The sequence below is a fragment of the Lissotriton vulgaris genome, chromosome 7 (assembly GCF_964263255.1).
Source record: "Lissotriton vulgaris chromosome 7, aLisVul1.2, whole genome shotgun sequence".
NCBI classification, from domain to species: Eukaryota; Metazoa; Chordata; class Amphibia; order Caudata; family Salamandridae; genus Lissotriton; species Lissotriton vulgaris.
The window spans coordinates 841,192,140-841,202,652 of NC_141695.1; the positions used below are offsets into that span (position 1 = coordinate 841,192,140).

Here is a 10,513-nt window from a genome sequence, read left to right on the forward strand (position 1 = left end):
GAGTTCTACAGTTGTCCGCATCAACCCCATCCTCCTTCGCCCCTAGTTTTTTCCCAACAAGATCGAGAGGTAAATTCCGCGGAAATCGAGGCACTTTTGGCCAAGGGGGCCATAGTTCACACTTCCCGTCATCTTCAGGGTTTCGTCAGAAATGTCTTTCTGGTCCAGAAAAAAGGGGGCTTATCCAGATTTGTTCTCAATCTCAAGGAGTTCAACGGAGGGGTCGTTTACAGCCACTTCAAGATGGAGGGTATCCATCTTCTGAGGGATCTTCTTCAGGAAGGGGACTGGATGGTCCGCCTCGACCTGAAGGACGCTTACTTGTCGATTCCAATTACGGCCCTCATCGGCGATTCCTCCAATTCCAGTGGCTCGGACTTGGTTCGAATACACGGTTCTCCCTTTCGGCCTCTCATCGGCACCGTGGTGCTTCACGAAGCTTCTGAGGCCCGTTGTGGAGTCTTTGCGAGCCCGCGGTGTTCGCCTAATCGACGATATTCTCATTTTGGCACAGTGTCCTCTCCTGTTGAAGACTCATTTGAATTGGTCAATAGATCTGTTACAATCACTAGGGTTTCTGGTGAATCCTCAGAAGTCTTTTTTCAGTCCCTCTCAGTCGATAGAATTTCTGGGTTTTCTGGTCAGTGCGGTCTCTTGTCCACTCCTCTTGCCCAATCAGAAGATCAGATCCATCAAGAGGGAGTTGAGGTTGGTTTTGTCCAAACCAAGTGTGTCATTGAGATCAGTAGCTCGGATTGTCGGTCTGCTGGCTTCTTCGATTCCGGCGATTTTCCTGGGTCCTTTGCATTACCGGGCTCTTCAGCGTCTAAAGATCAGACATCTCCAGAAAGGCCTACGCCATTCGGATCAGATTCCTCTGTCGGAGGACGCGCGGTGGGAGATGTTATGGTGGTTGGAGCACATGGAATCTTGGAAAGGGCGAGCCCTGTTCGGGACGTCCCCGGATGTGGGGATGGAATCCGATGCCAGTCTGTGGGGTTGGGGAGCCCGTTGAGGTTAGATCTCGACGGGAGGCCGGTGGTCTCAGAAGGAATTGTCGCTTTATATAAATTGCTGGGAGCTTCAGGCAGGGTCTTTTGCGATTCGTTGTCTGGCTCCACAAATGATGAATTGTTGCATACTCCTCCGCATGGACAATGTTTCAGCGGTTCAGTATGTCAACAAATTAGGGGGGACGAGGTCCAAGATTCTGGCAGAGATTGCGAAGGATTTTTGGCACTTTTGTCTTCAGTGGCGGATCACTGTTATTGCAGAATACCTCCTGGGTCGCGACAATCTGATAGCCGATTGGAACTCTCGTTATCTGAGGGATTTCAGCGATTGGAGGCTTCATCCTCGTGTATTTCGGTCTCTGTCCCGGATTTGGGGTCGGTGTCAGATAGATCTGTTGGCATCTCGCCTCAATACTCAGCTTCCCCGGTTTTTCAGTTGGCGTCCGGATCCGGAAGCCCTAGCCACGGATGCTTTTCTCCAGGTCTGGCCTCCTCTCCTGTGTTCTGCGTTTCCCCCATTTCTGATGATTCCCAGGGTCTTGGCTCGCACAAAGCATTTCCAGTCGGAGTTCATTCTGCTCACTCCTCTGTGGTGGGCTCAGACTTGGTTCCCAATTCTTCTGGAGATAAGTTGTTCGACGCCGCTCCTCCTTACCCAGAAATGGTACCTGTTGCTGGACCCTCTTCTCAATCTGCATCCCCTCGTACAATGGGGTCAGCTGTTCCTAGTGGTATGGCGGGTTTCGGGGAACGCTGGCAAATCCCAGGCCTTTCTAGAGACGCTGCCAGATTTATCAGCGAAGCTTGGTCCCCCAACACACACAAACGTTATGCTTCAGCTTGGAAACGATTGTGTGATTGGTGTTCTCAACGGGAGGTGGATCCCGCTTCAGCGGATATCTCTTTAATTGTAAATTTTCTGTCCTCTATTGCTTCGTCAGGTCTGGCTTATAGGACTGTCAATAATTTTCGTTCTGCCATTTCTGCAGGACATATCTCTATCGATGGCAAACCTGCTGGGGAGCATCCTTTGATTTCTAAGTTACTCAGAGGTATACGGCTGGTAAAACCGCCCTGTCCAAAGTATGTAGCTTTATGGAATGTTTCTGTTGTTTTGCGTTTTTTGGAGTCTTGGCCTTCCAACTCTTTGTTATCTCGCAAACAACTCTCAGCTAAACTGACGATGTTACTGTGTCTGGTTTCGTGCAAACGTGTTTCTGATGTTCAGGCTCTGGATCTTGCTGGTCGTACCTTTTCACCTGAAGGTGTTACTTTTACGGTCTCCAGACGCACCAAATGTAATACGTCTTCAGTTACATATCCTTCTTTTCCAAATAATCTGCAGCTTTGTGTGGTTCAGTGTATTAAGGAATAGGAGGTGAGTACTGCTCCTTTTCTACAGGATCAGCATAGTCAATTGTTAATTGCTCTACAGAAGCCATTTCGGCCTGTGACTCCAGCTACTTTAGCGAGATGGGTATGATGGCTCATGCATGAAGCAGGCATTGATGTTTCCACATTCGGTGTGCATTCCACACGAGGGGCTATGGCTTCTAAAGCTTTTTCTATGGGAGTGAGTTTGCTTGACATAATGAAGGCCGCTGATTGGTCATCTGACTCTATGTTTAAATCTTTCTATTTTAAACCTATTGTTGATATTGCATCTGTAGTGGTGACGCAGCTTTAAACAAGCATAATCGGAGCCTCCGGTCCTGCCATAGAATAAAAAATTTGCAAACATATGTGACAAGAATTTTCAATTCTATTAAGGAGATGGAGGCGAGGATTATCCCACCCAATTTGTCTGATTGCATTTTCAAATGTGATGATATTGTTTTTTTCATGCAACTGTATGTTGTGTATTATTTACTTATACTCCTTGTAGTCCCCCCCCCTTCTGGTTATTACGCATTTCTACTATGACGGAATGGTGTATTACGACTCTATATTTCTTTTCAGGTTCTGATCCTAAATGAGGTTCTTCCTGTACGATCCTGTCATGAGACTAATGGCTGTCTCAAGTTCCAGTATTTCTTCCATTGCTACAAGCATTGCGTCTTTCTTTCCAGTGGACTGCTGCTTAGAGGTGTTTTTCCTTTCATCCATGGTATGGTTTCATTTTGGACTGCGACTTCTTCAATTGAACTGTTTTAGTATGGACAAAGAAAGAGGATGTGGTATTCTCTATGGGACCTTATATAGTCTGGTTACTCTATGATTTACCAGGTGATACCCAGAGTATTCATGGGTATTGTAGTTGTGTTTTTCTTTACTGTTTTGTGATTGGCTGCTGTGCATTTCTAGTATAGAAATGAGAAAACATAATCATCGCCTCCGTGTCCTTAATAAAATTGAAAATACTTGGCACGTATGTTTGCAAATTTTTAATTCAACCCAAAGGTACTATAGTGCTTTACATGAGCCCCAGATGCATTACACAAAGACACATTCATTTTTTAGGTCTCGCCTATTATATTCCGCAGGGATAAATAGGTGAGATTATAGTAAGCGGAAAAGAAAAGTCTACCTAGCCTGTGGATCGCATACAGTTCATGTGAGCTATGCGCGTGCACAGAGCCAGCCACATCACACACCACCATTTGTCTGTGCCTTGGCATCAGACTTCAAAGGCTGCCCCTCCCCCGGCTCAAATGCCAGAAACCGGTCCTCAGTAGCTTGTTTCCGGTCCAGGGAAGACATGGCTTGGCAGTTCGGGCTGGACTGTTCCCATGAGGCACAGGGTCAGACTGATTTGCATATGGCCATGTCTGAACTGGGGTGGCTGAGTGAGCTAAAGAATGGTGATGGATTAAACCCAGATCAGTTGACTGGGTGTGAGTGTTGGATTTGCTCAAACGCTCCGTCCATCATCCCCTTTTGTATCGCTTTGTTCGCCCTAAGTTGGCAGGGTATGCTCAGACGTGAGTCCCTTGCTCACTTGGCCACTGGATTCAAGATAGCCTGGCTGATGAGGATTATGAATCCGAAACCGGTCCCAGGATGCTTGTTTCCGGTCCAGGGAAGACCTGGCTTGGCAGTTCGGGCTGGACTGTTCCCATGAGGCACAGGGTCAGACTGATTTGCATAGGGCCATGTCTGAACTGGGGTGGCTGAGTGAGCTAAAGAATGGTGATGGATTAAACCCGGATCAGTTGACTGGGGGTGAGTGTTTGATTTGCTCAAACGCTCTATCCATCATCCCCTTTTGTATCGCTATTCGAAACCATGGCATGCGACCAGCTGGCCAAGGGGGAAAAGGTGCGACCAGATGGCCGGGACCGAAAGGACGCCCATCTACCCGTCCTGAGCCTTCGCCATTATGGCTCCCACCTGCCCTTGCAGGGCTCAGGGGATGCACTTCCCATGGGCTCAGAGACACCGACTGGGCCTCAGGCACGGGAAGACCCGGGGGAGGACTGCCCAGCACCGATGGATCCCGTCCCGGGCATTTTGCCGTGGCGCGGATCGGGCGGAGTGAGCCCCAGAGGGTGGGGAGGTGTCATCCGGGCCCAGCACATCTGGTCCCTGGGTGAGAACCACTAGCCCGGGAGGGGTGTCCCAGCATACCCTGCCCCTAGTAATCCGGAGGCAGGCTACCCCTCTTTCTGGGAACCCGTGCACACCGAGAGACTCAGGGGACCCTGGGCTTGGATGTGCCCAACCTCCTGGAGCCCTGACTGGGATCCCGGAGGTGAACGAGCCTTCATCTGGACTTCCAGGGCAGGCCGGACATCTGGTCGCCCCATTGGAAAGCATTGCATGCGACCAGATGGCCGAGGGAAAGGTGCGACCAGATGGCCGGGACCGAAAGGACTCTCATCTGCCCACACCAGCCTTCGCCGTAGAGCTTCTGCCTGCCCACGCAGGGATTGGGGGGCTCCACGTCCAGGGGGGCTCAGGGACCCCGGCTGGGCCTCAGGCACGGGGAGGACCACCAGAGCTCTCGGGGAGGACTGCCTGGGACCCATTGAGTCAGTCCCAGGCACTTTGCCACGCCATGGGCTGGAGGAGGGATGCCCCGGACTGACGGGAGGTGTTGACGGGAGGACCGCCAGCACGGAAGTGGTGTTCCGGCATACCCTGCCCAGCCCGACCAACCCAGCCCTTAGAGCCAATCCTTATCCTGAAGTTACGGATCTGACTTGCCGACTTCCCTTACCTACATTGTTCCAACATGCCAGAGGCTGTTCACCTTGGAGACCTGCTATGGATATGGGTTCGGCCCGGCGCGAGATTTACACCAACTCCCCCGGATTTTCAAGGGCCAGCGAGAGCTCACTGGACGCCGCCGGAACCGCAACCATTTCTAAGGCTTGGGCCCCTCTCTCGGGACAAACCCATTCCAGGGCGCCCTGCCCTTCACAAAGTAAAGAGAACGCTCCCCGGGGCTCCTGGGATCATTTGCGTTACCGCACTGGACGCCACGAGGGCACCCGTCTCCGCCACTCCGGGTTCGGGGATTTAATCCAGACTCCCTTTCGATCGACCAAGGGCAACGGAGGCCATCACCCGTCCCTTCCGAACGGGGCTTGCCCATCTCATAGGACCAACTGACTCATGTTCAACCGCTGTTCACATGGAACCCTTCTCCATTTCGGCCTTCAAAGTTCTCGTTTGAATATTTGCTACTACCACCAAGATCTGCACCTGCAGCATCTCCACGTGGGGCCCTCGTCCCGGGCTTCAGTGCGCACCGCAGCGGCCCTCCTACTCGTTGCGGCTTAGCCCCTGCGGCTCTCAGCGACAGCGGGGTATGGGCCCAACGCTCCAGCGCCATCAATTTTCAGGGCTGGTTGATTCGGCAGGTGAGTTGTTACACACTCCTTAGCGGATTCAGACTTTCATGGCCACCGTCCTGCTGTCTATAACAACTAACACCTTTTCTGGGATCTGATGAGCTTTGGCATCGGGCTCTTAACCCGGCGTTCGGGTTCATCCCGCAGCACCAGTTCTGCTTACCAAAAGTGGTCCACTAGGCACTCTCATTCCATGCCCGGCTCCACGCCAGTGAGCCGGGCTTCTTACCCATTTAAAGGTTGAGAATAGGTTGAGATCATTTCGGCCCCAGGACCTCTAATCATTCACTTTACCAGATAAAACTGGGGGCTCTGAGCGCCAGCTATCCTGAGGGAAACTTCGGAGGGAACCAGCTACTAAATGGTTCGATTAGTCTTTCGCCCCTATACCCAGGTCGGACGACCAATTTGCACGTCAGGATCGCTACGGACCTTCACCAGAGTTTCCTCTGGCTTCGCCCTGTCCAGGCATAGTTCACCATCTTTTGTGTCCTATCACGCACGCTCATGCTCCATCTCCCCGACGGAGCGGGCGAGACTGGCCGGTGGTGCACCCGCCGCCGGCCCTCACCTTCATTGCGCCATAGGGTTTCGCTCGGCCCTCTGACTCGCGCACGTGTTGGACTCCTTGGTCCGTGTTTCAAGATGGGTTGGGTGGGTAAACGACATCGCCGCAGACCCCTGGTGCCCGGCGTGAGCCTCCCCACCCAGCGGCGCAACGCAGTCGGGGTACACTGAGAACAGTCCATATTTAGCCTTAGATGTAGTTTACCACCCACTTTGGGCTGCCTTCCAAAGCAACCTGACTCCGAGAAGACCCGATCCCGGCGTGCCTGGGGCTGCTAACGGCCTAACACCATCCGCGGGGTGAGCCTCGATCAGAAGGACTTGGGCACCTTGAGCAACGCTGGGGAGTCGGTCTTCTGTATGCCACATTCCCCGCGCCTGCCGCCGGGCGGGTAATTCGGTCCTGGGCTCTTCCATCTTCAGTCGCCGTTACCGGGGGAATCTTGGTTAGTATCTTTTCCTCCGCTTAGTAATAGGCTTAAATTCTGCGGATCGCCACGTCTGATCTGAGGTCGTAGTCGGAAGAAAATGCTGGAGTGTAAAGGGGGTTGCCAGGGAAGGCCAGGCCCCTGCCGGAGCAGGGGCCTTAAGTCCTGGCAGCGCACACGCTCTTTTCCCGGATCGTATCTGGAGGGGTTTTGCCTTCCCTGGGAAGCCGGTCATAGAGGTGGGCACCCGAGGCGCGGGCGCGTGGGCAGCCGGTGGGACACCACAGACAGCCACGTGCGGCATGCAGCCAGGGAGTCCTCCCACCCACAGGCCAGGGAGGGGGCTCCCGAAGTGACAGGAGCAGGCAGCCCCGCAGCCGCCGGTCCCTCCCGGAGTAACCGGGAGGGACCACATGGGTCTTTAAACCCCTCAGCCTCAGCCCGGCTGCATGGGAGCAGGTCGAACCGGGTACCTGGCAATGAGGCATGGTCGCTCCACCTGCACATCAGCCATCTGTCGCCGGTCGGCCCGAGCCATGCGGTGGGCTGGGTTTGTTCAGCTCACGCCACCCTTGCCCGGGTCAGAGGCGCCGGAAGGGAAGAGCTGGGAAGCTCCCCATCCCGCACGCCTCCCACCAAGAGGAGCCGGGGTCCCCTAACAGGCCCTCAGCCCCTTCTCTTCCAGGCCTACCCTGCCTAACAAGAAGGGTCACTCTTCTGTCGGACGGATCCTAGTGGAGCCAGGACATGGGCGCCAAAGAGCCCATCCGGCTTCAGGGCCTTTCGAGAGGGGGTGTTACCAGCCCCATGATGCACTGCCATTCGGTTTACCCCACTGCTTGGGTCATGCCGGGTGAGCTTGGGTTCCATCTCGGGAGGGCCTACTCCTGTGACCCTCCCAGAGAGGGACAGGGGCCGCCCCCTGTACCTGGTTCCTTGCGTGTCGGTCAGGTCCTCCCCGGTGGAAGAAGCCAGCCGAAGGCCCGGTCCTCACCCGAGAACCCCATGCTGCCACAGACCGCTGCGCCATCCGGGGCGGGCCAGGGCAGGGCCAGGCCCTGTGCCTACGGTGTGTGCTTACAGGAGGCAGCCAAGGGCTTCGGACTGGCGCCGTCGGTCACTTGGTCTGCTCCGCCTTTAATGATCCTTCCGCAGGTTCACCTAGAGAAACCTTGTTACGACTTTTACTTCCACTAGATGGTCAAGTTTGATCGTCTTCTCGGCGCTCCGCCAGGGCAGTTGCCGAGGACCGATCCGAGGACCTCACTAAACCATCCAATTAGTAGTAGCGACAGGCGGTGTGTACAAAGGTCACGGACTTAACGCAAGCTTATGACCCGCACTTACTGGGAATTCCTCGTTCATGGAAAATAATTGCAATCCCCAATTCCTGTCACAAACGGGGTTCAGCAGGTTACCTGCACCTGTCAGCGAAGGGTAGACACATGCTGATCCGTTCAGTGTAGCGCCCGGACATCTAAGGGCATCACAGACCTGTTATTGCTCGATTTCGTGTGGCTGAATGCCACTTGTCCCTCTAAGAAGTTGGACTCCGACCGCTGGGGGTCGCGTAACTAGTTGGCATGGAGGAGTCTTGTTTGTTATCGGAATTAACCAGACAAATCGCTCCCCCAACTAAGAACGGCCATGCACCACCACCCACAGAATCGAGAAAGAGCTATCAATCTGTCAATCTTTTCCATGTCCGTGCTGGTGAGGTTTCCCGTGTTGAGTCAAATTAAGCTGCATGCTCCACTCCTGGTGGTGCCCTTCTGTCAATTCCTTTAAGTTTCAACTTTGCAACCATACTCCCCCCGGAACCCAAAAGACTTTGGTTTCCTGGAAGCTGCTTGGCAGGTCATGGGAATAACGCAGCCGGATTACTAGTCTGCATTATTTATGGTCGGAACTACGACGGTATCTGATCGTCTTCGAACCTCCGACTTTCGTTTTTGATTAATGAAAACTTTCTTGGCAAATGCTTTCGCTTTGTTCATCTTGCGCCGGTCCAAGAATTTCTCCTCTAGCGGCACAATACGAATGCCCCCGGCAGTCCCTCATGGCCCCAGTTCCGAAAACCAACAAAATATACCTGGAGTCCTAATCCATTATTCTTAGCTGAAGTATTCAGGCGACAGGCTTACTTTGAACACTCTAATTTTTTCAAAGTTAACGCTTTGGACCCCCAGGACACTCAGTCAAGAGCATCAAGGGGGCACTGAGAAACAGGGGCTGGGACAGGCAGTAGCTCGCCTCGCAGCGGACCGCAAGCTCAATCACAGGATCCAACTACAAGCTTTTTAACTGCAGCAACTTTAATATATGGAATTGGAGCTGGAATTACAGCGGCTGCTGGCACCAGACTTGCCCTCCAATGGATCCTCATTAAAGGATTTAAAGTGTACTCATTCCAATTACAGGGCCTCAAAAGAGTTCTGCATTTTTTGTCATTACCTCCCAGAGTTGGGAGTGGGTAATTTGCGCGCCTGCTGCCTTCCTTGGATTTGGTAGCCATTTCTCATGCTTCCTCTCCGGAATCGAACCCTGATTCCCCAATACCCATGGTCACCATGGTAGGCACAGAAAGTACCATCGAAAGTTGATAGGCAGACATCCGAATGTATCGTCGCCATCACGGGGACGTGCGATCGGCTCGAGGATATCTAGAGTCACTAAAGCGGCTGGGCGAGCCCAGATTGGTCTTGGTCTGATAAATGCATCCCAGGAGGTCAGCGCTCATCAGCATGTATTAGCTGTAGAATTACCACAGTTATCCAAGAAACAGATGGAGCGATCAAAGGAACCATAACTGATTAAATGAGCCATTCGCAGTTTCACTATACCGGCTGTGTGTACTTACACGTGCATGGCTTAATCTTTGAGACAAGCATATGCTACTGACAGGATCAACCAGCTACCCACACCTGCGGGCTGGGTGGGTCTGGGGGCAGCGTGCTGATCTCCCTGACCCGCAAACTTCACGCACCCCTCCCTCTGAGAGCCTACTGGGGGAAGGAGCCCACCCGCCTGGGAGGGAAGGCTCGCTGGAGGGGTTGAGAGGTGCAGTCAAATGGGCACCGGCAGGCCCAACCATCTCCCGGGAAGGGAGAAGAAGGCCAAGGCACAGCCTGAGTGAGACGCAGGGGTGCCAGAGCCTGGCGGCAGCAGCACCCCCCAGAACGGTTGTTCCAAGCTGCTGTGGAAATGTGCTGGGCGGAGAGGGGTGACTGTGTGGCGCACGGGCCTACGAACCTGCTGGGCGGGAGCATCTGAGGTCCTGGCGCCACCCCATCCCTTCCGCTCGGGTCAGACCACTGGGGGGCACGAGCTGCTGGGGCCACTGGGCCTTCGCTCTGCTGGGTAGGGTGAAGGGCCTCCCGCCAGGTGGCTGGCCCTCGAGTCAGATGGTCCATGCAGGGAGGAAGTGCCTTGCTTGAAACAACAGCAGAGGCTGGCCAAGCAGTCCATCCCTAAATGGACTGAGAGTGCCCAATCTATCAGAGTATGGCTGGGACATCCCCTGGCAGAAGACCCCCCTGCACAGGGGGTATGCTGGCTTAGTGTCCCTGTCGGCTTCTGGGGCAAGCAGGCTTGGAGAAAAACGACCATCGGGAAGGGGCTGAGAGGCAGGTGCGTACCCGGGCCCCTGGGGGCCTCGGCAGGCAGGCCCAGGTGCTGCCTTCCCCCATCTTGGCATCGCCAGACCTCA

General features: G+C 53.9%; 2 pseudogenes; both read right to left on the bottom strand.

Annotated features, from left to right (window-relative positions):
• Nucleotides 1-5,188: 5,188 nt before the first annotated feature.
• LOC147702531 (28S ribosomal RNA) lies at nt 5,189-6,868 on the bottom strand (annotated as a pseudogene).
• A 1,074-nt stretch (nt 6,869-7,942) lies between these two features.
• LOC147702532 (18S ribosomal RNA) lies at nt 7,943-9,721 on the bottom strand (annotated as a pseudogene).
• Between the last annotated feature and the right edge of the window lie 792 nt (nt 9,722-10,513).